At 38.5% G+C, this 7,821-nt stretch overlaps 1 long non-coding RNA gene across 1 annotated transcript; it reads right to left on the bottom strand.

Moving 5' to 3' along the window:
* Positions 1-3,685: 3,685 nt before the first annotated feature.
* Positions 3,686-7,545, bottom strand: LOC141098668 (uncharacterized). Its single transcript, XR_012234311.1, has 3 exons — positions 7,390-7,545; positions 5,977-6,293; positions 3,686-5,196 (listed from the first exon to the last, which is right to left on the bottom strand). It is a non-coding gene; the product is annotated as an uncharacterized lncRNA (long non-coding RNA).
* Between the last annotated feature and the right edge of the window lie 276 nt (positions 7,546-7,821).

Below are 7,821 nucleotides of genomic sequence, written 5' to 3'. Positions count from 1 at the left end.
GGTTCCGGAGTTCGCAGATGCTAGAGGTCTATAACTTACAGTCGCATCATTCAGAAGAAGCGATGGCTGCATAACTCTAAAAATTATGATAATCTGTGTTTTGCCATGTCCTTGATAGCGGTCATGTCTGCGGAATCCGTTACCGATGCTGTGTTGACGAGCGCTAGGTCATTGCATGCCACTTTGGGCATGTCCATGGATCAGATGGTGAGTTTTAGCGATATTGAGGCATTTGAGAAACACCTGGATGTTGTTAAGATTTTGCACCATAGTCGTGAAGACTGGCGTTATTTTCACACCGGTAAAGAGATTGGGTAAAGTTTTTTTTTTTTTTTTTTTTTTTTATCTCCTGCATCACAACGGCCATTATGGGATAAAAGATGTGAAGGCTTTTATTGGCACCAGATATTTCTGTAGTAAATGTGGGAGTGTATACCATCATTAAAACAAGCATTCCTGTCAGTATTTCTGTCCGTCCTGTCAGACGACAGTTCCGATATTGTGGCGGAGCTGCGGCTGTTGCAGAATCTACTTCTGATCGCACAAGTGCTCGAGATTGCATAGAATGCTAGCGTGTGGCGATTCGTCCTTTTGCAAATTGAAATGGTTTTGTGACAAATGTTACAGTTACGTGCAGAGAGGACGAACACAAATGCCGCGGATTGCACTGTAGTATGTGAGTCACTCATACGTTGACAAGTTTGACGAGCATCAGTGCTATACGCCATTACCACGTTGAGGACGAGACCAACGTGAACATTTTTATTATTTTGAGTATGCAGAACACGGGGAATCACGTGCCTAATTATATTTACGCAACGGATTTAGAGGGCTTCGCTTCTTGGGAGTTTGGGGGCAAGTCGTGCGTTCGTGATTTTGTACGCTATTTTGCCACATCGGACTTTGAAAAACACATTTATCACTCACAACGCGGGTCGTTATGATTGTTACTTTGTCGTGAGAGAACTGATTCGCAAGAAGCTGCGTGTTCAAATGATCACGCAAGGTGGTAAATTAATGTGCGTAATTCTGATTGACCTGGGCATTCGTTTCATCTATTCTTTAAATTTTATTCCCATGAAGCTCAGTAAACTCCCACAAGCCATGAGATTTGAGGGTTCCTAAGGTAATTTCCCGCATTTTTTCAATACGGTGAGAACCAGAATTAGGTCTGTGCGATAACCGATGCGCACCAATATGGAATTGAATTCCTGATGCCCGCGGAAAGAAAGGAGTTTATGACCTGGTAAGAGTCGCAGAAAAATTGTATTTTTGATTTTAATGCAGAGTTGAAAGCTTACTGTAAGCAAGATGTTGAGGTTCTGCGTAAAGCCTGCTATCTGTACAGAGAGCGTGTTATGCAAATGATGACCAAAAAACTGACCTATTGCAAACGCACAGGGAAAAAGGTTGTAAAGATCACACGCATCGACCCATTCCAATTAGTCACGCTGGCTTCCGTATGCATGGCCATGTACAGATTTAAATTTTTCACCAAAAACACAATAGCCATCATACCCAGCGACAATTACCACAAAACCCAAAAGCGTTATTCCACCCCCGCCATACAGTGGTTAATGTATAGAGCGCATTCGGAGAGAATCGTAATGGAGCACGCTCTGTGTGGCAGTGAGAAACAGGTGGGTACCCACTTAGACGGCTATGTGTGTATCACGGGTCGCCACACCGCTTTTGAATTTCAGGGGTGTTTTTACCATGGGTGCCCCATGTGCTACAACAAAAATGACAAACAAATTGACAAATACGACGTACGGTCAGCTGTATCGCTGTTCTCTAGCTAAAAAGCGCTATCTACAGGTGATGGGCTTCAACGTATGTGTGGTTTGGGAACATGAGTGGGTGGAGATAGTTACAAAAGAAACAGCAGTTCAATCGTATCTAGCCGCAATGCAATTTCCCAAACCGCTGGACCCCGTGACGCTCTATACGGTGGCTGCACTAACGCCATCAAACTTTACCACATACCGGAAGCCGGCGAGACTATACACTATTTTGATCACACCATCCTTTACCCCTACTTCAACAAGACAAAACCATATCCCGTAGGGCATCCGAAAATCATTTAGGATAATCACGTCCCTGAAAAACTACTTCAGCTTGGCAAAAGTGAAGCTGTAACTATTCTCAAGCAGAAATTAAACTTCTATCCAAGGGTTTGAACTTTGCACCCTCAAACCATGAAGTGGACATTTTTTCTACATTGAAAGATATCAAATTTATCAGAAAATTCACGGTCAAAAGACATTTTTTTTCCACAGATATATCTGAAATGTCATCTCAAATTCTTCCTATTAATGAATTTTTTGGTAAGAGTTTTGCGGAGCAGAATTGTCTGTTAAATTTAAATGATTTGGATTTTTCTGATGTCTCGTCCAATACTTTAGTCTCTTGTTTTCCATACAAAATTAAAAATCCTTTATTTTATCCAGTTCAAACCAGAACGGAAGAAATTAATATGTTCCAGGAGAATGTTGAGCGGGATATCAAAAAATTGTTCAACGATAAAAATCCATCATATGATAAAAAAATCTTCCAATTTGACACATGGAGAGAGAAGCTTTGACTTCTTGGAAATTTCATTCTGATTTAATTGGGATTATGTCTGATAAAGGTGGCTCTGTGGTAGCAACGAACATTTCTGATTAGCCAACATCCATCTATGAAATAATTTCAGATACAAATATTTATATTCCTCTCCAATGCGACCCCACTGAAGATTATAGCAAAGCTTGTCATCTTGTTCAGGAGGGCTCATCTCAGGGGTTTTTTTTTTTTTTTTTTATAAAAAACAATTGGAATTTTTGATTGTGGATTTCCCTAAAATACCAGTTTTACATGCCCTTCCAAAAACGCATAAGAACCTTTCTCCTCCCATGCGCCCCATAGTGGCAGGTATTGGTTCTTTTAGCGAACGTTTGGGAGAGTGGCTTGATTCTACTCTACAGCCTCTTGTGCAGTGCATCCCAGGTTATCTTAAGGATACCGGGGATGTTCTGTACTTATTACATGAGACATAGGAATCTGATTGGACTTGGCTTTCATGTGATGTCATTTACTGTACACTTCGATCCCTCACCAAATTGCAGTTATGGCGGTAAAATTTCATCTCTGCACACAATAGAAGAGTTTTTCTTGCAGGGTCTATGCAATTGAACGTATTAAGAAACATCAGAGAGGATTTGATCGCGAACAAGTGCTGCGCAATAGAGAAGCTTTTTGGACTTTTCTGTTGGACACACGTGCACCCACGGGTCTTAATCTAAGAAAAGAATTAATGTTATATTATTGATCTTTGAATTTTTGTATTTTTTTTTAATTTATTTGCACAACTATATTCATTGTTTGCACATTGCATTTTCATTTTTATATATGTTGACATCACATGTGTTTTTTTTTGTAATTATGACACCTGTTTGTTGTCTTTATATGATGCAATGTTTGCTTCAGAGCTTATCTTGAGTCAAAGGCTGGAGTCACATAGCGACTCACCAGTGATCCTGACAACGATATCAATGTTAAATCACTTATAAAATTGCCTCCATAATCAAAAAATAAATACCATAACTATTGATATAAATCACAATATCCTACTGAAAAATAAATCAGAATAAAGGACCAATTGGTATAAATAGCAAAATTTTTTTTTTTTTTTTTTTTTATTCATAAAGAATTAAAACAGTACAAATAGAGAGATGCACATATCAATAAAGGGACGTTATAAGCCCATTTTATTCCATACACCAAACACTGAATAAATACACCATTATGAAAATAGTAATAAATAATGGATGAACAATAGCTGCAAAATCCCTTATTCTATGAAAACATACACAATAATGTAAACATCCACAAAAGTGTGCAAGCTGTGGAATTTGTAATGTATCTATAAATTAGTGCAATAAGGATACTGATTAAAATGGAAGCTCTCAGACCTATGTAGCCACTGCAAATTGCCGAAAACCGCAAGGGGTCTAAACTACGGCGATGCCCATGGATTAAATCTGAGCCAAAGTGCTAGCCATCCCCATGGCAGTATCACCCTTTGTTGGCGGCATGAAATCCGCTCTCACAATGAAACCCATGCAGCGGCATAATGGCAGTGGTCATATGACACAGAAACAATTTGTATAATAGAGCAAAGCAGCCATTACCAATGATGGATATGGAGTCTCCTCAGGCGTCCCTCTGCCCCGACGCGCGTTTCGCCTTTGCTTCAACGGGAGGCATGACTTAAGAGGGGAAATCCCCGTTTAAATAATCCTCGGCCCAGCTGCAATCAATTACCTGACTGGAATAACCATGGCGCATGCCCATTACTGGAATATCAATAGCGCATGCCCAGAAAAAGTACTCAAAACCATGAAAAATAAATCATAATATCACTTGAGGTAGATCACCAGATCTTAAAAAACAATATTAAATTTCTTAAATATAAGCGCTACAAAAATAATATTTATAAGAATAGAATAGATAATCTTAATATATAGATCACTAGTGTATCAACATATTAAAGCGCTATTTTAATACAAGTATGAAGATCTGTGATATACTACTAAAGCCCTATGTCTACACATATAGGACCAAAATACTGATGTAAACTAATATTCATTCAAAATTTCATGATAAAGATAATAATTAGAGCACTGACCATGGTGAGCATGAAAAAAAGGAAATAAAAAGTAAAAAATGAATGGCAAAGAAGTCACCCTGAGTCCATGAAGTGAAAACGGCGCATGAGGGAGTTGAACTTGGTTCACTACTATCAAATAAGAGAAGTGTTTGTGTGCTCCTATGTCGTTCGCCACCAGTCATCATCAGATGACCCTGGACAGCGAAACGCACATAATGTGAGCATCACACTCTTCTCTGGTGAATCAAGACCCACTCATGCGCACTCACAAGAATGTATGTAAAATAGGGTACTTAAAAGGCACTCACCATACTAATAATAGATATGACAAATACACAATGATGAAAATGTCATATGTAAAAAAATGACACTAATAATGCTATATTCCAACTATGAACAAGACCATAATAATGAGGATTATAACACGAGGAAAAAACATAAGAAATGGAGGCATCTTCAAATCTTGAGTCTTCAATAAATGCCCATAAATCTTCTTTTCCATTTAAACACTGGAGGAATCAAACACGAAAACCAATGTTCTGTAACTAAAAAAAACAAAATGTTAATGTCACACTATAAAAACTTACCCACCCTAAAAAGTCCACAACCCATGGAAAAAGACAGGAATATGATAATGAATAATAAAGCTACAAAAAAGCACCGAAACCGAAGCTTTCATTGAGTCCTTGAGGAGTTAAGGTGCCCAATCGAAATATCCACTGGCACTCTTTTTTGGCTAATCTTTTACCAACATCTCCTCCTCTAAGACCCAAATTAATATGATCAATACCCTTGACTTGGAGTAACCTAGAATTGCTATGATGGAAATTTTTAAAATGCCTAGGTAATGTTTTCAACAAAGCAGCATCTTCAATCTTTTTGGCTTTGTCAATGTCGAGGCAGTGTTCCCGAACTCGAATCTTGAGCTCCCTACTAGTCATCCCAATATAGATTTTCTGGCATGGACAAGTGGCATAGTAGATCACTCCCTTCGTAGAGCATGTAATGTAAGTTCTAATATCAAAGCATCTGGATTGGTCAAAATTCTGGAACTTACTACTTTTTTTCATGTTGGCACATGCCTTGCACATACCACAGGGAAAAAATCCCATACGCTCCATATTCCTCTCCCTCTCTTTCCGTTGAGGATCATATTGGCTATGTGTCAAAATGTCTCGCAAACTTGGAGCCCTTTTTGCCACAAATGAGGGACCTGATGGTAAAATTTCCCTCAACACAGGATCGGTCAAGAGGATTTGCCAATGTCTCTGTACTATATTTTTAACCTCAAACCATTTATTATTGAAGTTTGAAATAAATCTTACCTGCTGGTCCTTGTTTACAATCCTAGGAGGAATCACATTCTTATGTAAAAGTTGTTCTCTGGGGACACTTTTTGCCCTCATATATCCTCTCTGAATAGACTTCCGATTGTATCCTCTATTTTGAAATCGTTTCCTGAGGATAGAGGACTGTTCTTCAAAAAGACCTTCATCAGAACAAATTCTCTTAATACGCAAAAATTGTCCAATGGGTATCCCATCTATAGTGGATTTTAGATGTGCCGATGAAGCATGGAGCAAGGAATTTGTTGCCGTGGGTTTACGATATACTGTGGTTGATAGCCGACCATCAGATAGAACTGTAATGGACAGATCCAAAAATTCAATTTTACGTCCATAATGATACGTCAACCTGATATTTTGGTTATTGTTGTTAAGTGTATTCATTAAACACCTCAATTCCTCACCTGATCCCTCATAAATAAACAGGATATCATCTATGTAACGGATCCAATTATGGATCCGTTCCATACCCACTATTTCGCTATCTTGAAAAATATGTCTTTCCCAAGCTCCCATAAACAGGTTCGCATATGAGGGGGCGCAAGCCGCCCCCATAGCTGTACCTTGCTTTTGAAGAAAAATTTTTCCATTAAAGGAAAATGCGTTATGAGTTAATACATATTTCAGTAAAGCAAGAACAAAGTTGGCCATATCATGATCTACGTTACTGTTTAAGAGGAATTTACCAACAGCATTAAGTCCATCTTGATGGCGAATCGATGTATATAAAGCCTCAACGTCTGCTGTAACAAGGATCATGTTGTCAGTTAATTGAATATTTTCTAAATGTCCAAGTGCAGCTGTGGTATCCTTAATATATGAGGGTAGCTGAGTCACTAAAGGTTTCAAAAAATGATCTATCACATTACATATGATCTCACAGAGACCCTCATTGGCTGCCACTATAGGTCTTCCCGGTGGATCCTGGGAATTTTTATGGACCTTTGGTATCAGATAGAACGTTGCTAACCTAGGACTGAGTTTTTGATGGATTTCTAATAATTTCTTAGGGACAATGTGGTTTTCAACTGCGGCCTCCAAAATATCAATCAGTTCCAGTTTAAATTGTCCCATAGGATTATAAGTAAGTAGCCTATACTCCTGAGTATTGTTTAACAATTTATTGGCTTGAGCCTCATACATGGAGTTCGGCCATATTACTATGTTACCTCCCTTGTCGGCCACCTTGAAAACCACATCGTCCCATTCCTTAAGTTCTCTTAAAGCATTCCTCTCCTGCATGGACAAATTGTTATGGCCAAACTTACTAGTTTTCTTTAATTTATCGATTTCAGATGACACAATCTTTGTGAACGTATCAACTGCCGGTACTAATGTTAAAGAGGGAAATTTTGTAGATTTATTAATTAATTTCACGGGGAAATTACTTACATTTGATGTATTCTCATCAATCAGAGACTCAAGAATCTCAAGAGCTTCATTTTCCTCCCTACTAGAGAAGTCACCACCACTTTCTTTTTTATGATGTAACCTCTTCAAAACCAGTTTTCTGGAGAAGAGATGCAAGTCCTTTATTGCCGTGAACGTGTCTAAATCAGATGAAGGGGAAAACGTTAGCCCTCTCTGTAGCACCCTAATTTGTGCATCTGTTAACATATGACTAGACAAATTAATAACCTCAACAGTATCACTCACTTGATTTTTAGGGGTAGCACTTTTTTTTATGATGCTGTCGAGTCCTCGGTTTATAACTGGCTTCAAAAGTACTACTTCCCACATCACTAATAGAGGAATTGGATGTGGATAAATCCCTAAGCAAATTCCTAGGGATAGGATCTTTTTTCTTCGGCATTTGCCATTTGA

This window comes from Dendrobates tinctorius, unplaced genomic scaffold (assembly GCF_039654945.1).
Source record: "Dendrobates tinctorius isolate UK_male_01 unplaced genomic scaffold, ASM3965494v1 ptg000093l, whole genome shotgun sequence".
In the NCBI taxonomy this organism is placed as follows: domain Eukaryota; kingdom Metazoa; phylum Chordata; class Amphibia; order Anura; family Dendrobatidae; genus Dendrobates; species Dendrobates tinctorius.
Note: the sequence above shows the minus strand (reverse complement) of the source record. Positions and strands in the feature narration are given on the sequence as shown.